Source organism: Triticum urartu, chromosome 6A, assembly GCF_056163025.1.
Source record: "Triticum urartu cultivar PI428250 chromosome 6A, HENAU_Tu73, whole genome shotgun sequence".
Taxonomy (NCBI): Eukaryota; Viridiplantae; Streptophyta; class Magnoliopsida; order Poales; family Poaceae; genus Triticum; species Triticum urartu.
In genome coordinates this window covers 318,089,794-318,114,043 of record NC_141878.1, presented here as the reverse complement: position 1 = coordinate 318,114,043, position 24,250 = coordinate 318,089,794, and positions in this window count along the sequence as shown.

Sequence of the window (24,250 nt, the reverse complement as noted above, 5' to 3'; positions counted from 1 at the left end):
CACATCCAACCACATGTTGTTGTTGCAAGCAACTTCATCCATTTTTTCTAACACAACTAATATAATTTTTTTCAACAGTGAAAGCAAGCTTGTTAATTGGACAAAGTGGGCTGTTTCAAATTCCTGAGATAGCCCCAAGAAACTGAAAGGAATGAAGTAGATTTCAAACTAATGGTTTTGTTCAACTTTTGATTTATTCATGGATGGTGTTAATAAATTGTCGTACAAAAAATCATATAAAAATATCGCATGTCTACCATGGTTTTTAATGTGTGGCCAATATACATTTCTGACCTTGGCATGCATCTCCCTGTTGCTGCCAGGTTGTATCGTTTGGTTGTTGTAGTGTTGCGTTGATGAACATTTTGGTAGACATTTCAATTATCTTTCCCGTTGCAACGCATAAATAGGCCTAAAATATCATTTATCAACTTATTAAATGTATTTTATCATTATGTGGACATAAATCCCGCCATGTGTCTTGGTGATTGATGTCCAGAATTGCCTCGTTCCTTATATGACTATATATCAGCGTGATTGCATAATTGATGAAATTGACGTCCAAAATTACCTCGCAGACTCGTAGCAGCCAGCGCCCAGTAGAATAGATCGATTTCATCTTCTCAGGCTCTCGGCTCTCGCTGCTGGCCGCCAGCGCCAGCGCCCAGCAGAATAGATCGATTTCATCTTCTCAGGCTCTCGGCTCTCGCTGCTGGCCGCCAGCGCTAGCGCCTCCAGCTGCTTGATGCCTCGCACCACCACCATGGACCCAGCAGACGATGATGATAGCTCGCGCGTGGATGGGAACCGCGAGGAGCTGCAGCTCGGCGACCACCACAGCCAGGAGCACAACACGCCACCCCGAGCCCAAGCCCAACCCTATCATCGTATGGTGCCTTCCGCCTTCGTGCGCCGGGAAAGAGCCAACTCCCCGGCCCACGTCAAGGTCTTCCACCTCATGCTCCAGGGTCCAAGGTGCAGCACCATCACAGCAATATGTCCAAGACGTCCGTGAAGCAGGGACGCCCTAGCCTACTTAGCAATGGTCGATTTGCTGCCGCAAAGCACAAGAACAGGAGCAAGGCTGTTTCAGCTAGGTGAGTATCGATTTTCTTTATGATTTTATGATTACGAGCACTGTTCTTACAGTTTGGAGATATTTGTTGTGCATATATTATGTGATGCATTCATGTAGATGAGCATTGATTTCTGAGTAGACGTGATGTATATAGATGATGTGATGAATACGATATAGATGATGTGATGAATACGATTTTCTGTGTGTCAGTGCGAGCTTCTTAAGTCTTAACTGACCCATGATGTTTTAGAAAGAGGGATCATGTCGTGGTCATTGCTGCAGTGAAATGGTGATGAGCACTATGTGTGTACAGCGATTGTTACCACGACATCCACCTATTTCTTTATTCTGCACAAAGATACGGCTACGAGCACTCCGTGTATAAAGTGATTATCTGAACCGTGAATTCTTTTGCTGCAACAAGAGTGATGAGTTGTTCGTTTAGCTTCAGAGATACTGAAAAATAGCAGCGTTATTTATCACAGGAAAGTTTCTGCAGGGATACTCGTGTGTAAATCCAAATGCTCTAGAGTGCAATTGTTCGATGAAGTGTGGTTCTTGTGTGTAAATCGAAATGAAGTGTTGTTTTTTATAAATTATTATTATTATTATTATTATTATTATTATAAGTTGTTTGTGACTATGTAATGCTCAAATAGATGTGTTGCAAATATGGGTAATTTTACCCGCAAGTATCTATTTACCCTGACGGGTGACGGGTATGGGGACAAATTATACCCGTTGACGGGTATGGGTACGGGTGATGGGTAAGATTTTGTGCTACGGGTGTCGGTGTCAAAACCGGCGAATCTCGGGTAGGGGGTCCCGAACCGTGCGTCTAGGATCGAGGGTAACAGGAGACGGGGGACACAATGTTTACCCAGGTTCGGGCCCTCTCTATGGAGGTAATACCCTACTTCCTACTTGATTGATCTTGATGAATATGAGTATTACAAGAGTTGATCTACCACGAGATTGTAATGGCTAAACCCTAAAAGTCTAGCTTGGCTATGATTATGGTTATCCGGATCTATCTACGGACCTAGCCCTTCGGTTTATATAGACACATGAGGGATCTAGGGTTACACAAGGTCGGTTACAGAGAAAGGAATCTCCATAGTTGGTCGCCAAGCTTGCCTTCCACGCCAAGGAGAGTCCCATCCGGACACAGGTAGAGTCTTCGGTCTTCGTATCTTCACGGCCCAACAGTCCGGCCCATATCCAAGAGGTCGGACGCCCGAGGACCCCTTAGTCCAGGACTCCCTCAGTAGCCCCTGAATCAGGCTTCAATGATGATGTGTCCGGTGCGCAGATTGTCTTCGACATTGCAAGGCGGGTTCCACTTTCCGAATACTCCAAGATAGTCTTCAGATAAAACGAAGGTGTCCGGATCTGCAATACAAGTACCACACAAGACTGCAGGGAATATAATATTTCACGAGTCCCATCCGTTGACAACTTTTTACAAGATGACATCACGTCTGTCCGTTCGTTATTTCAAACCGTTTCCTGTTCCATGTTTCGAGGCGTGGTTTTTATTGGCACGTTCTATCAAAGCAGAGATCGTGTCCCCTTATTGCGGGATCCTAATTAATAACGCGATGAACCTCCGCAGCGAATCCCCACCCGTAAGTCTCGCCTTCTCAATCTTTTTAGATCTGCATTAGGACTTTGCGAGTTCGTCAGTGTTCTTCATCGTTCTTCATGAACTTTCCTGGTAGTTCTTCCTCCGCAGCCTCTAGGGATCCAAGAAGGAAATATAACTCGCGCGGTAGTTGTTTGGCATCCATTTTTGATAGACGTAGATCCCTTTTTATCTGTATAGATGATTCGTTATAGCTGATGAACCCATCTGTACTAGATATTTAGGTCTAGAATATTTTTCTTTTCAGAACAGCCATTTGATCCAAAATAATAATGACAGCTTGGTTAAACGTGTTTGTGCCAACACTTAGCTGAATCTGCTTTCTGAGAAAATCTGTAGTCATGGCGGCTTACCACTCTGGCTTTCTTTTCCCTATATGTCATTAGCCCTTAGTTAGACCGCCATTACTTGTTTTATAACTGACCGTAAACTGAACCGACATGTTGTTATTTATTTTTCAGTTCTTTGCACATCATGCCGTCAAAGACACCAACCGTCTGTAACTGGGTCCCCTCATCCATAACTGAGGAACGGTTAAAAGAGTTCTTCATCGTTGGGTTTCTGCCTTAAAAAATGTCATGTCTTATCGTGCTCCTGACCCGGAGGAAGAACGCCCCAATCCAAAAGACGGAGAAGTGATTGTCTTCACTGACCACATGAACCGTGGCTTCTCACCGCCCGGTTCAAAATTCTTTAGAGAGGTCCTTCATTTTTTCAAACTCCATCCTCAGGACCTTGGACCCAATTCCATTTCCAACATTTGTAACTTCCAAGTACTCTGTGAGGTGTATCTTCAGCAAGAGCCGACCGTAGAGCTATTTAGAGAGTACTTTTATCTGAACGGGCAGAACAAATGCACCAACGGTCCCAGCTTAGAACTTGGAGGCATCTCAATTCAGCATCGTCAGGGTGCTGTCTTCCCTCTCATAGTTTTACCAAGTCACCCAAAGGACTGGAACCAAACTTGGTTTTACTGTCAGGATATCTCTCCATCAAACGAGAAGCCACTGCCGGGTTACCGCCCCGGTCGTCTTGACTCCAAGTTCACCCTTCTGGATAAACTCACTGTTGCTGAACGCAAGAGGCTGCTTCCATCCATCAAAAGAATCAACACTTTGTTGGGGAACGGTTTAACCGGAGTAGATCTGACCGGCTGCTGGATCTCATGGCGGGTTATTACATTAAGCCGTCGATCAAAACTGATGTATGAATACGGTGGAGGCCCGGACGACTCTCTTCATCACAGCCCAGTTGAACTCACCGAAGAAGACATTGTTTCAATGTCAAACCTTTTGGTGAACGGGAAATATGAAGACTGCATCATTGTTGGGTTAAACCCCTTCTACAAGCTTAACCCGGTACCAGAAGTAAGCATATTCTGATCTCTTTTCCTTTGTGTTTTGCCCAGCTATACTACTTTAGCACTGATCTTTCTTCTTGTCTTTGCAGGCCAATTCTGACTTTTGGAAGGTGAAATATGACCACGAGGCTGCCAAGAAGGCGAAAGCCGCCGCCATGAACACCAAGAAGACAACCCGGAAAACGAAAAAGAAGAAGAAAACCACTATTGAAGATTTAATGAAACTTGATGACACATCTGACTCGGAGGTAGCCCTTGACCCCCTTGGCTAATTTTTTAACAATCTTATTGACACTGATCCTTACTAGGATGACACTAGGGCCAGTCAGGCCGGGGAAGCAGAGGTAACTATCATTTCCTCCGACTCAGAGCCCTTACCAAGACACAAAGTTCAACGAGTGATCCGTAAAGTAAGGTTTTCTAACCCCTTAGCTCACTTGGATCCCAACTTTCATTCGAAAAAGAAGCAACATGAAAGCCGCCGTGAAGTTGAGATTGAAGATGAACCGGCCGTCATCCTTTAACAGACCCCTCGGAAACGCCCGAATGAGGTTTACTTATTACTGTCCTTAACTTGTTTTAATGAATCCTGCTCCTTGTATTCCTTTTAACTCCTTTCTTTTACCTTTTCAGGAGGTGTCTCGTTCCTCAGGCGACTCATCACAAACACAATTTCCGGCTTTCAAGACTACTCCTGGGTAATCAGAAATCCTCTTTTCTTCTGGGTTGATCAATTGTATCTTGATGCTGACTATCCTGTAATATATATATTTTTCTTAGCGGCCAGGCTAAATCCAAGAAGGCGAAGGTAACAAAACCGGCGGAAGACCCGCCAGTACTAGCATCTGAGCCGGCTAGGCCGCCTTCTCCATTAACTGTCACCCCAGAAGACCCGCCTATTGTCAATGAAGCAAATCCTCCGGAGCCGTCCCTTGACAAAGCCACTATGAATCCTTCTACGGCTGGACCGTCAAGCTCAACCGACCCGCCGTCTCCCCGTGTTCAAGATGTTCAAATTACTGGGAGCCGCTTTGTTGAGCCAGGGAACCCAACGGTATTGGCTCGGTGCACAGCTAAGCAAGAAGCATTGGAGAGGCAGAAGGTTCGCTTTGATGTTGCCAACTATGACCGTCTTAATGCCAGTGATATCTTATCCGGCTATCTCAGTCATGTACACTCCAGTCGTGAGTCTGAGATCGAGATGGTCAAGCAGCTTCAGTTGAAGTATGAGGTATGTTGTTTCCGGTTTACCAATATTCCTTCAGCCCCCAAGTCTTCAGATTATGAGAGAAACGGAATAACCTGCAGACTTAAAATATAGGCCGAGATTTTTACCTCTGAATCTTTGCCTGATATCGATAGAACAAAACTTCACCCATAGTCCCCAAGGACCGGTTTATTTTGATCATTAATGAATCGGTACTTCAGAATTTAAAACCATCTGCAAAGTACTTAACACTCTGGTTTAACCTTGATAAACTTGCTGAACTGCGTACATTAGCCCCCAAGTGCCAAGTGTTGTTACTTTGTAAAGGACTTGGGACTTCAAATATGTTGGTAGAGTCATAAAAATTTGGTTTGGCATACATTAGCCCCCAAGTGTCAAGTGGTTTATTCGTAAAGTACTTGGGACTTGAATCTTGAACTTAAATACCGGAATTTGAAACCAAGTCTTGACTTATCTGAACGTTTCACATAATGCATTGTCTGAATTGAATTCTCAATTATTGGACGCAAAGACCCGGCTAGCAAGTCAAGAGTCCGAAATCAAATCTTCCACTTCCAAACTGCAAATGAGCCTTTCTGCAACGGAAAATTTGAAGACCAGCTTTGCTACCAAGGAGAAGGCTTGGGAAAATGAGAAAACCCTCCTGACCCGACGAGCTGAGACAGCCGAAACAGCTCTGAAAGAAATTTCAACAAAGCTGAACAATTTGAAGGGCCGGGTGTCTCAGATGGTTGCTGCTATCTCTGGTAAGCTGCCTGAGTTGACCTTTCTTATAATTTTTGCCAAACCGGAATATGATCCGCCAACTTACTCTGTTAAAAATATATGCAGGTCCACGATGTAAAAATCTGAGCCAAGACCCGTTGATTAAACTGAAGGCAGTATACACCTTGGTTGAACAATTGTACATTGGTGCACAACGGGCTCTGGCCGCTATCTCTCCTGCAAATCAAGAACCCAACCGGCTTAGCGATGTCCTGAAGAAGCTGTCCATCCTTCCGGCTAGATTCCAAGAAGTAAAACGCTCCTGCGCGTGAGCCAGAGCTTTGACTGCCCTAAGCCGCTCCAAGGCTTGGGTGCCAGACCTAGACCTGGCGGACGTAGCAAGAGGTTACCCTACTGTAAAGGAGGATGGGTCTCCGTTTGATCAAGATGATTTCATAGCGTGTGTACGCGAAGTCCGGCCTCAGGCGACTAGTCTTGGAGAAGACACCAATGTTCACAAATACCAACCGGGTTTTGATAGTGAAAATAAGAAGATGGCCACTCCTTCATACAAAGTAGCAGATCTGATCCCACCTATGAGAGAAGATACCTTTTCTTCAGAAATTGACCCGGTCGGCCTGATTGACGACGAAGCCGAATTTGTCGCCATGAACGGCTTTGATTGGTCAAAATCTAACTTCCAGCAAACAGAAGGTGGTGAACCGACAAGGGAGGGACAATGATCATCTTCATAGGCTTGTAAAGCCTTGTAATAACTTTAGTTGCTAAAACACCGCATGCTTGCTTATGCCATCGTGCATAAAATACTTCTATGTGAATCTGCTTCCAGATGTCAATGTATGCATCGTTTAATGTTTGTCTCTGCGATATTTGAACTCTGTTTCTGTGAATACAAGAAAAAGACTGGCAAGGCGGTTTAGAACCAAACGGGCGTAGACACCCTAATTCACAGCCAATATATTTACCTCAATAAAGAACAGAGACAAATATAAAGAAAGGACAAGGGTTAATACGAATTTTTGAGCTAACGCAGCGGGTAAGCGCGTATAAGTAGAAATCATACCTTTTCCTTGTTGATCCTTAGATCGCCGGGTTTAATAATCCGGGTGGTGAACTTTGGATCCTTGAGCCACCGGCTTGAATAACCTGGGCTGCTGTGTTGTTCAATAATTGAGCCGGTGAAGAAAACCAGACTATCTTATTTGTAATATTGAAACAACAAAAGCTAAAAGGCAAGCAACATATAATAAACATAATTTTAACTCTGTATTAAAAAAGCTGGGGGTTTCTGATTCGAATACGATCAGTAAACCGGACCAAAGGGTTAAGCTAAGGTTCGAATACGACCATATAGCCCCCAGTGGCTTTGGCGTTGCGCCGATCAAGAGGGTACCGATAGCTATGTTCTCTTTGGTTCGAATACGACCTATGTTTGAACAGGAAGCCCCCAAATGACCTTGAGAGGTTTTTAACGACCCTAATTCGAATACGATCCAAGTCGGACTAAAAAGGGGTTAAGCTATGATTCAGATACGATCAAGAAGCCCCCAAGTGAGTTTGGCCTTGAGCCGATCAAGAGGGTTACGACAGCTATGTTCTCTTTGGTTCGAATACGACCTATGTTTGAACAGGAAGCCCCCAAGTGACCTTGAGATTTGCAGCTAGATTCGGATACGATCATAAGCCGGACTAAAAAGGTTAAACTTGATTCAAATATGATCAGCTCCTTAATAGTCATTTGTAAGTAAGAAATAATAAAGATGTATAGTCTATGAAAAGAAAGGAGACCGATGGTCTTACTTTATTGCTTATCATAGTATATACAACGTGAACATATGTACATGTTGAGAGACGGTGGCTCAAGTGTAATATGGCCGAAGTTGAGCAATGTTCCATGGCCGGCGGGTCTCCTCTTCCGACTTACGTGAGTCTGCATGCTCTCGAACGTCAATGAGGTAGTAGGACCCATTGTTTAAATTTGTACTGACCACAAAGGGTCCTTCCCAAGGTGGGGATAACTTGTGTGCATCTGAAAGATCTTGGATGAGCCGGAGCACCAAGTCGCCTTCCTGAAAAGTCCTGGACTTAACCCGGTGGCTGTGATAACAACGCAGGTCCTGTTGATAAATTGCTGACCGCGCTGCTGCTAAGTCTCTTTCTTCATCCAACAAGTCAAGCGCATCCTGTCAGGCGTTTTCATCATTAGCTTCAACATAAGCCGCCACACGGGGCGAGTCATGATAGATGTCACTAGGCAACACTGCTTCTGCTCCATAAACCATGAAGAAGGGTGTGTAACCCGTAGACCTGTTGGGTGTAGTATTGATGCTCCATAACACTGAAGGCAACTTCTCCACCCAACAACCCGGCGTTTGCTGTAAAGGAACCATAAGCCGGGGTTTTAGCCCTTTCAGAATTTCCTGATTGGCTCTCTCAGCTTGACCATTGGATTGAGGATGAGCTACAGAAGAAACATCAAGCCAGATGTGCTCTCGCTGACAAAACTCTTCCTTAGCCCCTTGGGACAGATTAGTGCCATTGTCTGTGATAATACTTTGTGGAAAACCGAAACGAAAGATTACTTTTTTCATGAAATGAACCACCATGGCTGCATCACACTTACTCACAGGCTCCACCTCAACCCATTTGGTGAACTTATCAATTGCCACCAAGAGATGTGTCTTTTTATCTTTAGAACTTTTGAAAGGTCCCACCATGTCAAGCCCCCAGACTGCAAACGGCCAAGTGATTGGAATCATCCGGAGCTCTTGAGCCGGCACATGCGCTCGTCGTGCAAATTTTTAACATCCATCACATCTACTGACCAGATCTTCTGCATCAGCATGAGCTGTCAACCAGTAAAAACCGTGACGAAACGCTTTGGCCACTAAAGATTTTGACTCGGCGTGATGACCGCAATCGTCTTCATGGATCTCATGAAGGATTTCTTGACATTCTTCGGGGGAAACATATCGTTGAAACGCTCCAGAAACACTGCGATGAAATAACTCTCCATCCGAAATCGTCATGGACTTAGATCGCCGGGTTATCTGCCGAGCCAGGGTCTCATCCACTGGCAACTCTCCCTGGGTCATGTAAGCCAAGAACGGCACCGTCCAATCTGGGATGACATGAAGAGCCGCCACCAACTGCGCCTCCGGGTCAGGAACAACTAAATCTTCTTCTGTGGGCAACTTGACAGAGGGGTTATGCAAAACATCCAAAAAGGTGTTGGGTGGTACCGGCTTACGCTGAGATCCCAGCCGGCTTAAGGCATCAGCTGCTTCGTTCTTTCGACGGTCAATGTGTTCCACCTGATAACCTTTAAAATATCCTGCAACAACATTGACCTCTCAGCGATAAGCGGCCCTGAGAGGGTCTTTGGAATCCCACTTGCCAGATACCTGTTGAGCCACTAGATCTGAGTCACCAAGACATCTGACCCGGCTCAATGTCATCTCCTTTGCCACTCGAAGACCATGGAGCAATGCTTCATACTCTGCTGCGTTGTTAGTGCATCGAAACATCAACCGTAGCACATAACAAAATTTATCACCTCGTGGGGAAGTTAATATGACTCCAGCCCCCGAGCCTTCCAATTGCCTGGATCCATCAAAATGAATAGTCCAATATGTGTTGTCCGGCTTCTCTTCTGGCATCTGCATCTCTGTCCAGTCATTGATGAAGTCGACCAGGGCTTGAGACTTAATTGCAGTACGTGGAACATACTTCACCCCATGAGACCCAAGCTCAATTGCCCACTTGGCAACTCGCCCCGTGGCTTCTCTGTTTTGAATAATGTCTCCCAAAGGAGCAGAGCTAACCACAGTGATTGGATGTCCCTGAAAGTAATGCTTAAGCTTCTGGCTTGCCATGAACACCCCATAAACAAGCTTATGCCAATGTGGATATCGTTGCTTAGATTCAATTAGCACTTCACTGACATAATAAACCGGCTGCTGAACCGGATGCTCTTTGCCAGCCTCCTTGCGCTCTACCACCATAGCCACACTAACAACCCGTGAGTTGGCAGCCACGTATAACAATAGCGGCTCTTTCTCAATTGGAGCAGCTAGGACCGGCGGCTCAGCCAGTTGTGCCTTCAGATCCTCAAAAGCAGCATTCGCAGCATCGCTCCAAACAAAAACATCCATTTTCTTCATCAACTGATACAGAGACATAGCCTTTTCCCCTAACCGACTTATGAACCGGCTCAAAGCAGCCACACGACCCGCCAGTCGTTGAATATCATTGACGCAGGTTGGTTTGGCTAGAGATGTAATTGCCTTTATTTTCTCCGGGTTAGCTTCAATACCTCGGTTAGACACCAGAAAACCCAAGAGCTTGCCGGCTGGCACTCCAAAAACACACTTGGCCGGGTTAAGCATCATCTTGCAAACCTGAAGATTATCAAAAGTCTCTTTCAGGTCTGTGACCAAGGTTTCCTCTTCCCTGGATTTCACCACTATATCATCCACATAGGCATGAACATTGCACCCAATTTGATTGTGAAGACAATTCTGCACACACCGCTGGTAAGTCGCCTGGGCACTCTTAAGCCCAAAAGGCATAGACACATAGCAGAAAGCCCCAACAGGAGTTATAAAAGCTGTCTTCTCTTGATCCTTGACTGCCATCTTAATCTGATGATAACCGGAGTAAGAATCTAAGAAACTCAACCGTGCGCAACCCGCCGTAGCATCAATGATCTGATCAATACGGGGAAGAGCAAAAGGATCAGCCAGACAAGCTTGTTCAAATCTATGTAATCCACACACATACGCCAGGTGCCATTCTTTTTTAGTACAAGCACCGGGTTAGCTAACCATTCTGGGTGAAAGACCTCCACAATGAACCCGGCTGCCAAGAGCCGGGTCACCTCTTCTCCGATGGCCTTGCGCCTTTCTTCATTGAAACACCGGAGAAACTGTCTGACAGGTTTAAACTTTGGATCGATATTAAGAGTGTACTCAGCGAGTTCCCTCGGGACACCCAGCATGTCTGAAGGTTTCCATGCAAAGATTTCCCGGTTCTCAAGGATGAACTCGATGAGCGCGCTTTCCTGTTTCGGATCCAAGTTTGCGCTGATGATGAACTCTTTGGATGAATCGCCAGGCACAAAGTCAACCATCTTAGTGTCATCAGCTGATTTGAATTTTAACTCCGGCTCATGCTCTGTTGTTGGTTTCTTTAATGACGTCATGTCCGCCGGGTCAACATGATCCTTGTAGAATTTCAACTCCTCTGTTGCACAAACAGATTCAGCACAGGCAGCATCACCTTCTTAACATTCCAAAGCTATTTTCCGGCTCCCATGGACTGTAATGGTGCCCTTGTGACCCGGCATCTTGAGCTGTAAATATACGTAACACGGTCGAGCCATGAACTTGGCATAAGCCGGCCGTCCAAACAGAGCATGATATGGGCTTTTGATCTTAACCACTTCAAAGGTTAATTTTTCTGCTCTGGAGTCATACTCATCCCCAAAGGCTACTTCCAGCTCGATCTTACCAACTGGGTATGCCGACTTACCAGGTACCACACCATGAAAAATAGTGTTGGATTGTTTAAGATTTTTATTCGTCAATCCCATCCGGTGGAACGTCTCATAGTAGAGGATGTTGATGCTGCTGCCTCCATCCATGAGCACCTTAGTAAACTTGTACCCACCAACCTGAGGTGCTACCACCAAAGCCAAGTGACCCGGATTATCAACCCGGGGCGGGTAATCCTCTCTGCTCCACACAATAGGCTGCTCCGACCAACGTAAATAACGTGGAATTGCCGGCTCAATGACATTGACGGCCCTCTTGTGGAGTTTCTGGTCCCTCTTGCATAAAATGGTAGTAAAGACATGATACTGTCTGCTACTCAACTGCTTTGGGTTGCTTTGATAGCCGGATTGCTGCTGCTGCTGATTCCCTTGGCTGTGTTGCTGATTATATCCTCCTTGGTGACCAGGATAACCCTGACCGTGAAAACCTCTCCGCTTGAACCGGCGCCCGGGCCCTGAAAGCCGCCTCCACCTGAGCCGCCACCTGGGCCGTGACCCCCATCAAATGCATTTGAATTTTTAAATGCCTTCATGATCGTGCAATCCTTCCACAAGTGGATGGCTGGTTTCTCCCGGGTGCCGTGTTTTGGACAAGGTTCATTCAACAACTGCTCAAGGGTGGGGCCTGACCCACCCGATCGAGGAGGTTGCCTGCCCTTGAGCCGCTGATTACCACCCTGCGCATTAGTATTAGCAACAAACTCATCAGCCTTACGTTTATTACCTCCTTGATTCGCCAGGTTATGCTGGTGACCCTTGCCATTGTCGTTCTTCTTTCCCTTCGTTGCCTTTTCTTCATCAGACACCGGGTCCTTGGTGGTATCAGAATCGGCATACTTGACAAGAGCTGCCATCAACATCCCCATGTCATTACAGTCACGTTTAAGCCGCCCCAACTTCTGCTTCAGAGGTTCAAAGCAGCAATTTTTCTCTAACATCAAAACTGCTGAGCCGGCATCCATCTTATCAGATGAATGTATTATCTCCTTGACCCGGCGCACCCAATGGGTTGTAGATTCTCCATCCTCTTGCTTGCAATTGGTCAGGTCCACAATCGACATTGGCTGCTTACACGTGTCCTTAAAGTTCTGGATGAACCGTGCCTTCAACTCTGCCCATGAGCCGATAGAATTGGGTGGCAATCCTTTCAACCAGGTCCAAGCCGTTCCATCCAATATCATGGTAAAATACTTGGCCATTGCAGCATTGCTAACCTCCAACAGCTCCATACCCATCTCATAACTCTCAATCCAAGCCCCCGGTTGTAGGTCAGCCGTGTAATTAGGCACCTTACGAGGCCCCTTGAAATCCTTGGGCAACCGCTCATTGCGTATGGCTGGGACCAGGCAAGGTACGCCTCCGGTTCTTGTGGCCACTCCTGCCTCAACCGAGGTTGCTGGATAAGCCGGAAAGGTTTGGTGAGCCCCCTGCTCTGCTGCTATCTGAGCCGCCCGTTCCGCCTCTTGACAAATCCTCTCCTGATCCGCCAAGTTAAGGGCTCCAGCCCGCACCAGCTCATGCCTATATGGCCGGTTGTGGCGTTGAGCATTACTTGACATCTCTGCAGACTCCATGTGCCTACTGTAACTAGGGCTCCGGCTTGGGCGAGGAGTTGAATGAATCCTGTCTCAACTGTAGGAGTATGCATCCTTCTGGGCCAAAGCTGTCTGAAGTAGTTCTCTTACCCTCCGGGTTTCAATTGCTGCCGGCGAGTCGCCTTCCATTGGGAGAGCTGCCAAACGAGCCGACGCTGCGATGAGATTTTCCATAGGGTTAGAGAAGTGACCCGGGGGTGTTGATACATAACGAGGAGGAGCTGTATTCATGCGAGGCGGCTCCATGGTGCGTGGCTGAACTGGCGCACCGGGTGTCATGACCTGGTTTGCCTCTGGTGGGTTGCTCCCCCCAGCTCCGGGTGTATGGAACAAGTTCCTTGGATCCAGCGTTAGAGGCGGACGCGACTGAGTTTTCTGATGCCTCCTCCTCATGACCTTGTTCGATGCATTAAGATCCACTGAGAGCCGGAAAGTTTCTGCTTGAAGCTGCTGAGCACGAGCATCCAGAGCTGCTCGTTCTGCTGCCATCCGGGTTTCCTCCGCAGCTAGATTTCCTTTAGCTTGCACCATCTCCTCCCGCACGCGTCCCACTTCTGCGTCGTGTTGGGCTTTATCCGCCGGTTCTACCATATCGGTTAACAGAGTCGTCAGCTTATCCATGAGGTCTATTAGAACCTGAGCTGGGGGGCGCGCGGGGTCTCCTAACCCGGCTGCTGCTGACCCGGTAGCCGCTGCTGCCGCTGCGGTGGAGTTCTGCCTGGGTTGCGTCCCCGCCATGAAGACTCTAGCCCAATTCGGCGGCTGAAGGGGTCCGGAATACTGCTGCCATCGGAACAGCCCCCGAGCGTGCCATCTTGCAGTTGGTACAATGAGTCCGTCTCACCTGTTGATGATGCAGTATCAGAGCAGATGGCCGTCTCCCCGCCTTCCATGGATCCTTCGGAGTATTCACCGCCATGGATGCAGCCTACGAAGGCATGTTTCACAACAGATTGAACACGGGCGGACCCGGCGTGCTGAGCCGTTTCGATGAGGTTGGTGTGGACGTCCGGCTCAGGGCCTGACTCGCCGATCTGGCTGATGAAGACGTGAATTCCGCCGAAGGGGACCCGGTACCCATACTCGATCGAGCCGACCTCGGGGCCCCAGCCTTCATCGTCGATGTAGAGTTTGCCGCGACGACTCTTGGTCATCCGGCCCACAGCGTATCCCTTGAGCCCTTCGAAGTTGCCCTTCAAGAACTCAAATCCACCGTGCGCTGGCCCCACGGTGGGCGCCAACTGTCGTGGAGTTGACACGACAGATGTCCTAGAGCAAGGACTTAGTCGTAGGGCCATGGCACTAGGAAGCTTAAAGGGGTTGATCGGGACAAAGGACACACGAGAGAGTTTTTATACTAGTTCGGCCCCTTATGATGAAGGTAAAAGCCTACGTCTAGTTGGGATTGGTATTGCTGAGGTTTTGAGCTCCAAGAGGCTCAACTCGCCGGCTTGGTTATCGACTTCCTTGTTTCTTGCCCTAAACCGCCACCGGGTCGTCCCCTTATATACACGGGTTGACGCCTGGTGGCCTACAGAGTCCCGGCCGACTCATAATCGTGTCCGTCTCGGTGACTTCCCTTACATGTCTTTCTTTACAAGTCTTTCCTTACATACATCGGTTTACAATATCAGGCCTTAAGCCGGCCCCAGGCCTTTGGGCCTTCTATACATTTAGTAAACTATCATCTTGAATGTTTATCAGGCTTCTTCTGTAACCCGCCATTAGGGCTCACCCGGCCCCTCCTGGGCGGGTCATACTGGTAGTAATATCCCCAACAAGTTTTCTATTAACTTCATGATGCCATGTTGTGAGCTTGCTATTGCTTAATCTATGCCTCTTTTGGATATGCTCTAGTTACATGATTTGAAGTATGCTACGAGTACTTTGTCCACATGCCAAGTTTGATAATTTTGGACTTCATATGACCTCTTTTCCAAGCTTGAAAACATGCTAAGCTGATGTTGCTGTTTTACACTTGCTGAAACTGTTACAACATTCAAACTTGTCTTGATGGTTCCCACTAGTCCATGAGCCATATAGTTATGATGCCTTGATGTTATTTGTTCCTTATTATGTGTACTTTGATGCCATGCCCTTGGTTGCCATATAACTTGCTGTAGTGTGTCTCTTTCTTGCTCTCAAGTTGCCATCATGCTAAATCTGTCATCCTGTTAACAGTATGTTCCATTTTGCATGAATCATAATAATTACTCCTTGCATCATATGAACTTGTGCCCTTGGTCTAAGTTGAAGTATATCATCTCTAATACATGCCCACGTCTTTTTCATGATTATTAAAGTTGCTATGCTTGATGTTATGTGCCTCCTAAGTCAGCATCATAATGTTATTGTTTTGCATTCCCAGATTTCCTCTTAAGTTTGAGAATTAGCTTATACCATTGTTGCATCTTGTCTTGTTGATTGCCATTGATGTAGGGGTTATATGGAGATGCTTAGTAATCATGTTTTGCTATGTTTAACCTGTACTTTAATGCCATGCTTTTGTTTGCCATGATCTTGCACTATATCATCATTGTTTCATGCCTCCAACATGTCAACATGTTATTTTTTCTTACATGCATGCCCTGTTTTTCACTAAGTCATAATCTATGCTATTAAGTTGCTTTTTGCATTGATCATCTTGGATTAGTCCTGATGCCTATGAATGTGAACCTTAATGTTATTTGGAGCATGTAATCTGTACTTTGAGTGCATGTTAAGTTTGTGTCCATGTGTTTCCTGTAGCATGTTGTTTCCTTGATTGCAAAGTGCTTAGTTGCTGTTTTGGGAAGATCGTGTTTGAAACTTGTATTGAGTGTATGTGTTTAACCGTTGCTCTGTTTTGAGCATGCTCTATATGAAACTTGCTTGGTTTGCATGTAGTTTCATGTTACCTTGTTGCATCCATGTGTTGGGGTGTTTGTGATGTTGTTTTGCTTGCATTTGCATCAATGCCATGTTTAACTTGTTTTGCTCATATCTTCTAGGCCATAGCTCCGAATTAAACGAACTTTATATGTAGCTTGACTAGAAAACCGTGTAGATCATCATGGTGCATCTGAACTTGCTGTTTAACTACTTCAACATAATGTTTTGTTCAGATCTGGACCAATTTCAAAATTTTCATATGAGGACTTACCGGAATTGTTATATGTTGTTTCCGGCCTCAATTAAACTTGCTTTGATGTGTTGTTCTTGTATGCATCATCTCTTGACTTGATTAGCACCTTGTAGCCTTGTCATGCATCATATTTTGGTTGAGCATCATGTCATGTTTATGTGGTGTGTGTTTACCGTGTTGTTTGCTCCTTTCCAGTTGTGCTTCTTCTCGATAGTTCCTGTTTTGTTGCGATTGTGAGGATTCGTTCGACTACGTGGGATCATCTTCTTCATGGACTCATTTTTCTTCCTAGCGGGATTTCAGGCAAGATGACCGTCACCTTGGATCTCACTACTATCCTTGCTTTGCTAGTTGTCTCGATGCTATCGCTATGTCACGCTACCTACCACTTGTTTATCAAGCCTCCCAAAGTGCCATGATAGCCTCTAACCTTTTCACCCTTCCTAGAAAACCGTTGTTTGGCTATGTTACTGCTTTGCTCAGCCCCTCTTATAGCGTTGCTAGTTGCAGGTTGTTCCATGTTGGGACATGGATATCATGGGATATCACAATAGCTCTTATTTAATTAATGCATCTATATACTTGGTAAAGGGTGGAAGGCTCGGCATTATGCATGGTGTTTTGTTCCACTCTTGCCACCCTAGTTTTCGTCATACCGGTGTTATGTTCCTTGATTTTTCATCCCTAACACGGTGAGGGTTTATGGGCCCCTCTTGACAGTTCGCTTTGAATAAAACTCTTCCAACAAGGCCCAACATTGGTTTTAACATTTTCCATAATAATACTTGAACCTAATAATTAATTAGCATAGGGCGTCAAGATGTCTTGTAACCGGGATGCCGAGTCTGATCGGATTCTCTTGGGAGAAGGAATATCCTTCGTTGACCATGAGAGCTTGTGATGGGCTAAGTTGGGACACCCCTGCAGGGATTTGAACTTTCGAAAGCCGTGCCCGCGGTTATGGGCAGATGGGAATTTGTTAATGTCCAATTGCAGATAACCTCAAACTAAACTTAATTAAAATGAATCAACAGAGTGTGTGGCCGTGATGGTCTCTTTTCGGCGGAGTTCGGGAAGAGAACACGGTCTCGAGTTATGTTTGATCGTAGGTTGTGCTAGGATCACTTCTTGATCATAGTTCATCGACCGTGCCTTTGCCTTCTCTTCTCGCTCTCATTTGCGTATGTTAGCCACCAAATATGCTAGTCGCTTGCTGCAGCTCCACCTCATACTTTTACCCTTCCTATAAGCTTAAATAGTCTTGATCCCGAGGGTGTGAGATTGCTGAGTCCCCGTGACTCACAGGTTACTTCCAAAACCAGATGCAGGGACCGATGATACTGCTCCAGGTGATTCGACTGAGCTCAAGTGGGAGTTCGATGAGGACTCAGGACGATACTATGTTTCTTTCCCAGATGATCAGTAGTGGTGCCCAGTTGGGGCGATCGGGGACTATGTTGCATTTGGGGTTTATCTTCATTTTGGTTCCGTAGTAGGACCTTGAGTGTAACTGGATGAATGTAATCTTATTTATGCTATTTGTGTGATGTTTTGAGTCATTTAGGAGTATATATATCGGATAGTAGGATTCTTTTTACTCCTCAGTCCCTTTGTCGCTCTAGTGAGGCATCCTGACATAGAGTTTTGACTCTTCTCTTCTCAAATTTCACTAAATTTTTTTTAGGATCACACGGGTATCTTGGAATCGTTCAGATGGTTTTGTGACGAGAATATTGTTCTTGGCGCCTCCTGACATTTAGGGGTTGTGGCAGTGTCCCGGGGAGTTGAGCTCCGAGGTGTTGTAATCACAATTTTATCGTTGCAATTCTGGAATACCTGAGTTTCGCCGACATCGAAAATCTGTTTTATGCAGTTGTTGGTGAGATAACCTCGACGCCACCCAGTACTGGGGCGGGAGTTTGGGAGTATTGCCATAACTCGTATAACGGATGCTTTTCGAAGGTTGAGGTCAATGATTTCCGAAGGTTTCTTGGTTATGTGTTGAAGGATGGATACATCTGGACGTAGGATTTGCTAGCTTTGGGTGAGATATTATGCTTCCCCTGTATCCCCAACACCTGATTGCATAACCGGAAAGGTTCGGGAGTTTCATAGGTGGGAATTCATGTAGCTCTAGTATTTCTTCCGCGGATATTTGGTTTGTGATTGGGTAATCCTCACCAAGTATTTGTTTATGTCCGTACCTTGTTGTTTTATTCTTCATACTCTATCTAAGTGGCTTCGCAATTTATGGAAGTGTGACCATTTCAATTGGAATGCATTCATTCATTTTGTTCGGATGTTAAGACTATATGTTGCAATTTCAATCCATTTGATTCAGCTTGAATATATGTCTGTCAAGATGCTAACGGATTTCACCCTCTCTAGGATGGCTCCTCCAACGCGTACGACTCCGAATCCTGATCCGCCACCACCACCTCCACCTCCGGAGGCATGGCAAGCTGTGATGGCCGCTACCAATGCAAACACGCAGCTGATCATGCAACTCTTGCAAGAGCGCAACCAAGGGAATCATGTCCATGGCAACAATCAAAATCAGTTTGCTACACTCAACCAGTTCCTCGCTAACCAGCCAAAGGCCTTCAGCAACTGTGTCGAGGCAACAGACACTGATGATTGGCTCGTGGATATCTGCAAGCATTTCGAGTGCAGCAATGTCAGGCCTGAGGACTTTGTCAAGTTTGCCTCGTTCCAACTCAAAGACCAAGCTGCAGAATGGTTTCAGCAATACAAAGATTCCAGAGGAGGCCGTGTGATTACCTTGGATGAATTCCGTCAAGACTTCAAAGCTCATCGCATTCCTCAGAGTGTTGTTGAAAGCAAGCGTGAGGAATTCTGCAACTTGAAGCAAGGCATCTTGTCTGTTTACCAGTATAACATCATGTTCCAGAAGCTCGCTCGTTTCGCCAAGCAGGACGTCCCTAATGAGAAGAGCATGATTTACCATTTCAGAGGTGGCCTCGGAGAAGATTTTCTACTTGCTCTTGTGCTTTTCGAGCCTCAGAAGTATGATGAGTTTTACAACATGGCACTGAAACAAGAGACTGCTCAACTCAAGTGCGATGCTTCCAAGAAGCGAGTCAGAGATGCAACTCCTTCTTCCTCAACTCAAGTGGCTAAGCAGCAAAAGTATTGGTTGCCTCCTCCTCTGTTTTGTCAACCTTATCAGCAGAAGAGCAAAGGTGGAAATGGATCTTCCCACCCACCCAACGTAGGCTTTCAGAACAAGACTTCGTTACATGCTCCAAGATCAAGTGCTCCGTATCACCGTCCGCTCTCGGAGGTCATGTGCAACAAGTGTTAGCAGAAGGGTCACTATGCCAACAAATGCTTCAAACAGAGGCGTCTTCCTCCCCCCCCTCCTATGAGATCTGCCAGTACTGCAGTGGTCAAGCATAATCCCAAGCACGCCAAGGTCAACTTGATGAACGCAGCTCAGGCAGAGGACTCGTCAGATGTGATTATGGGTAACCTTCCTGTTAACAATATTCCAGCAAAAGTTCTTTTTGACTTTGGTGCATCGCATTCTTTCATGTCATTCCCATTTGCATCGGAGCACAACTTTGGCACTAAGGCATTACCTAAAGCATTGCAAGTTGTTTCTCCGGCTAAGCGTTTGAGTTCTAGCATGATGGTCCCGGATATTTCTATCATGATGGGTGATTTCAAGTTTCTGGCTTCTCCAATGGTCCTTGGTAACTCGGATATTGATCTTATTCTTGGAATGGACTGGCTTTCTAAGCACAAGGCTCAGCTTGATTGTGCTGCCAGGCAGATTCAATTGACACATTCGTTTGAGGATGTAATCGTCTTTGCCGCTCGTGATAATACCATCCGTCTGTTTTCTCTCAATGAGAAGGGTGAGCTGGATGCCATCTCGCAGATTCCAGTCGTTTGCGAATATCAAGACGTCTTTCCAGAAGAGCTTCCAGGAATGCCTCCGCACCGGCTAGTTGAATTCATCATCGATCTTGAGCCTAGCACGGAACCTGTTTGCAAACGTCCTTACAAGCTTGGACCTGAAGAGTTGAAAGAGCTAAAGAAGCAACTCAATATTCAAGAGCGTATGGGTCTCATCCGACCAAGTTCTTCTCCATGGGGCTGTGGAGTTCTTTTTGTCAAGAAGAAGGATGGAACGGACGGACTTTGTGTCGACTACCGTCCATTGAACAAGAAGACCATAAAGAACAAGTACCCACTTCCCAACATCAATGAGCTTTTCGAACAACTCAAAGGTGCTCAAGTATTCTCCAAGCTTGATCTCCGTATGGGCTATCATCAGATTCGCATTCGTGAAGAAGATATCCCTAAGACAACATTCAGAACAAGCTATGGTTCATATGAATACACTGTCATGTCTTTCGACCTCGTCAATGCTCCTCCAACATTCTCTCGCATGATGAACTTCATCTTCAATGCCTATACAAATGACTTCATCTTGGTCTACCTCAATGACATTTTGGTCTTTTCCAAGAACAAGGAGGATCATGCCAAGCACTTGCGTTTGGTGCTGGATAAACTCAGAGAACATCAGTTCTATGCGAAGTTTTCTATGTGCGAGTTTTGGCTCGATGAGGTTCTCTAGCTTGGGCATATCATTTCCGCCAAGGGCATAGCGGTGAATCCTGAGAAGGTGTCTGCAATTGTGAATTGGGAGCCACCTCAGAACGTGAAGCAACTCCGCAGCTTCCTTGGGCTCGCAAGCTATTGTCGAAGGTTCATTGAGAACTTCTCTAAGATCGCGAAGCCTCTTTCCAACCTTCTCCAGAAGCATGTGAAGTATGTCTGGTCGCCTGAATGTGACATCGCTTTCAACACCCTGAAAGAGAAGTTAGTCACTGCGCCAGTTCTGACTCCTCCTGATGAATCCAAACCGTTTGAGGTCTTCTGTGATGCTTCCCTTCAAGGTCTTGGTGCAGTGTTGATGCAAGAGAAGAAAGTTGTGGCTTATACCTGTTGCCAGTTGAAGCCCAACGAAAAGAACTACCCCACTCATGACCTCGAGTTGGCGGCAGTTGTCCATGCTCTTTTAACTTTGAGACATCTCTTATTGGGAAGAAAAGTGGACATCTTCACTGATCATAAGAGTCTCAAGTACATCTTCACTCAGCCAAACCTCAACCTCAGGCAGACTCGTTGGGTCGTAATGATTCAAGAGTATAATCCGAGTATCGAATATACTCCAGGCAAGGCCAATGTAATTGCTGACGCATTGAGCAGGAAGGCTTACTGCAATAGTCTGATTCTCAAGCCTTACCAACCAGAGCTTTGTGAAGCTTTCCACAAACTCAATCTACAAGTTGTTCCTCAAGGATTTCTGGCCAACCTCCAAGTCTCTCCTACTTTGGAAGATTAGATTCGCGAGGCTCAACTTCTTGATGCTATGGTGAAGAAGGTGAAGATTGGGATTGCCAAAAGTCAACCTAAGTACAAGGGCTATCGCCTTGATGACAAGGATACTCTATTCTTTGAGGATCGCATTGTTGTGCCTAAAGGTGACCTTCGTAAAGTCATTATGAATGAGGCTCACAATTCACTCCTCTCTATTCACCCTGGAAATACAAAGATGTACCAGGACCTCAAGCATTCATATTGGTGGACTCGAATGAAGCGTGAGATTGCTTAGTTCGTGAACGAATGTGATGTCTGCAGAAGAGTGAAAGCAGAACACCAACGGCCAGCTGGTCTCCTCCAACCTCTTGCCATTCCAGAATGGAAGTTTGACCATATTGAGATGGACTCCGTGACTGGATTTCCAAAGTCCAAGCGTGGCAATGATGCTATCTTCGTTGTCATCGACAAGCTCACTAAAGTGGCTCATTTTCTTCCTATCAAAGAATCTATCACAGCAGCTCAGCTGGCAGAGCTATATACCTCCAGGATTGTCTCTCTGCACGACATTCCGAAGTTGATTTCTTCATATCATGGCAGCATCTTCACCTCCAAGTTCTAGGATTCCTTTCAGAAGTCCATGCGCACCAACATTCGCTTCAGCACAACTTTTCATCCTCAAACCAGTGGACAAGTCGAGCGAGTAAATCAGATTCTTGAAGATATGCTCAGGGCTTGTGTAATCTCTTTCGGTATGAAGTGGGAAGATTGTCTTCCATATGCTGAGTTCTCCTACAACAAGAGCTTCTAAGCGAGTTCAGGCAATGCCCCATTCGAGATTCTCTATGGCAGGAAGTGTCGTACTCTTAACTGGTCAGAAACTGGTGAGCGTCAACTTCTTGGAAATGACTTGAGTGAATTAGCCGTAGCTCAGTGTTCATCTTTTGTCAAGCATCTTGAGTGGATCCCTGCCATGTATTTTGTTGCTATGTTAGAGTGCTGTAGCATGTTGTTCTTGATGCATTTAGAGGGCCTCGTGCTGTTAATCGCAGACCGATGCCATATTTGTTTTGCTCGTCATTTCCAAACCGTGCATCCGATTCCGGTGGTCTTTATATCGATTTCGACCGAAATCAACTCCTCTTTCCAGTGGAACTATTGGTTTTCCAAGTTGAGGCCAGGGTCAATCATTCTTTTCCGAATCATGCATATGCATCGCATATCGCATCCCGCATATCATGTCATGTTTTGCATCATGTTGTTTGTGCATTGCACGTGGTTGATTGTGTCTCCCTTTGCTTGTGTTCTTGCTTTGGGTAGAGCCCGGAGACGAGTACGTGAACGAGGAGCCCATTGAGTATGCTTACCAGGATCAAGGTAACTCGGAGAACTTTGCAGGCAAGATGACCATACCCTCGAAATCACTTCTATCTTTGCTTGCTAGATGCTCGCTCTTTTGCTATGCCTATGCTACGATACCTACCACTTTCTTATCATGCCTCCCATATTGCCATGTCAAACCTCTAACCCACCTTGTCCTAGCAAACCGTTGTTTGGCTATGTTACCGCTTTGCTCAGCCCCTCTTATAGCGTTGCTAGTTGCAGGTGAAGATTGGAATTTGTTCCTTGTTGGAACATGTTTGTTGTTGGGATATCATTATTATATCTTGTCTATTGTTAATGCACCTATATACTTGGTAAAGGGTGGAAGGCTCGGGCTTATGCCTAGTGTTTTGTTCCACTCTTGCCGCCCTAGTTTCCGTCATACCGGTGTTATGTTCCTTGATTTTGCGTTCCTTACACGGTTGGGTTATAATGGGAACCCCTTGACAGTTCGCCTTGAATAAAAGTCCTCCAGCAATGCCCAACCTTGGTTTTACCATTTGCCACCTAGCCTCTTTTTCCCTTGGGTTTCCGGAGCCCGAGGGTCATCTTTATTTAAACCCCCCCGAGCCAGTGCTCCTTTGAGTGTTGGTCCAAACTGAGCTGCCTGTGGGGCCACCTCGGGGAAACTGGAGGGTTGGTTTTACTTGTAGCTAGTCCCATCTGAGTGTGCCCTAAGAACGAGATATGTGCAGATCCTATCGGGATTTGTCGGCACATTCGGGTGGTGTTGCTGGACTTGTTTTACCATTGTCGAGATGTCTTGTAACCGGGATGCCGAGTCTAATCGGATTGTCTTGGGAGAAGGAATATCCTTCGTTGACCGTGAGAGCTTGTGATGGGCTAAGTTGGGACACCCCTGCAGGGATTTGAACTTTTGAAAGCCGTGCCCGCGGTTATGGGTAGATGGGAATTTGTTAATGTCCGATTGTAGATAACCTTAAACTAAACTTAATTAAAATGAATCAACAGAGTGTGTGACCATGATGGTCTCTTTTCGGCGGAGTCCGGGAAGAGAACACGGTCTCGAGTTATGTTTGATCGTATGTTGTGCTAGGATCACTTCTTGATCATAGTTCATCGACCGTGCCTTTGCCTTCTCTTCTCGCTCTCATTTGCGTATGTTAGCCACCAAATATGCTAGTCACTTGCTGCAGGTCCACCTCATACTTTTACCCTTCCTATAAGCTTAAATAGCCTTGATC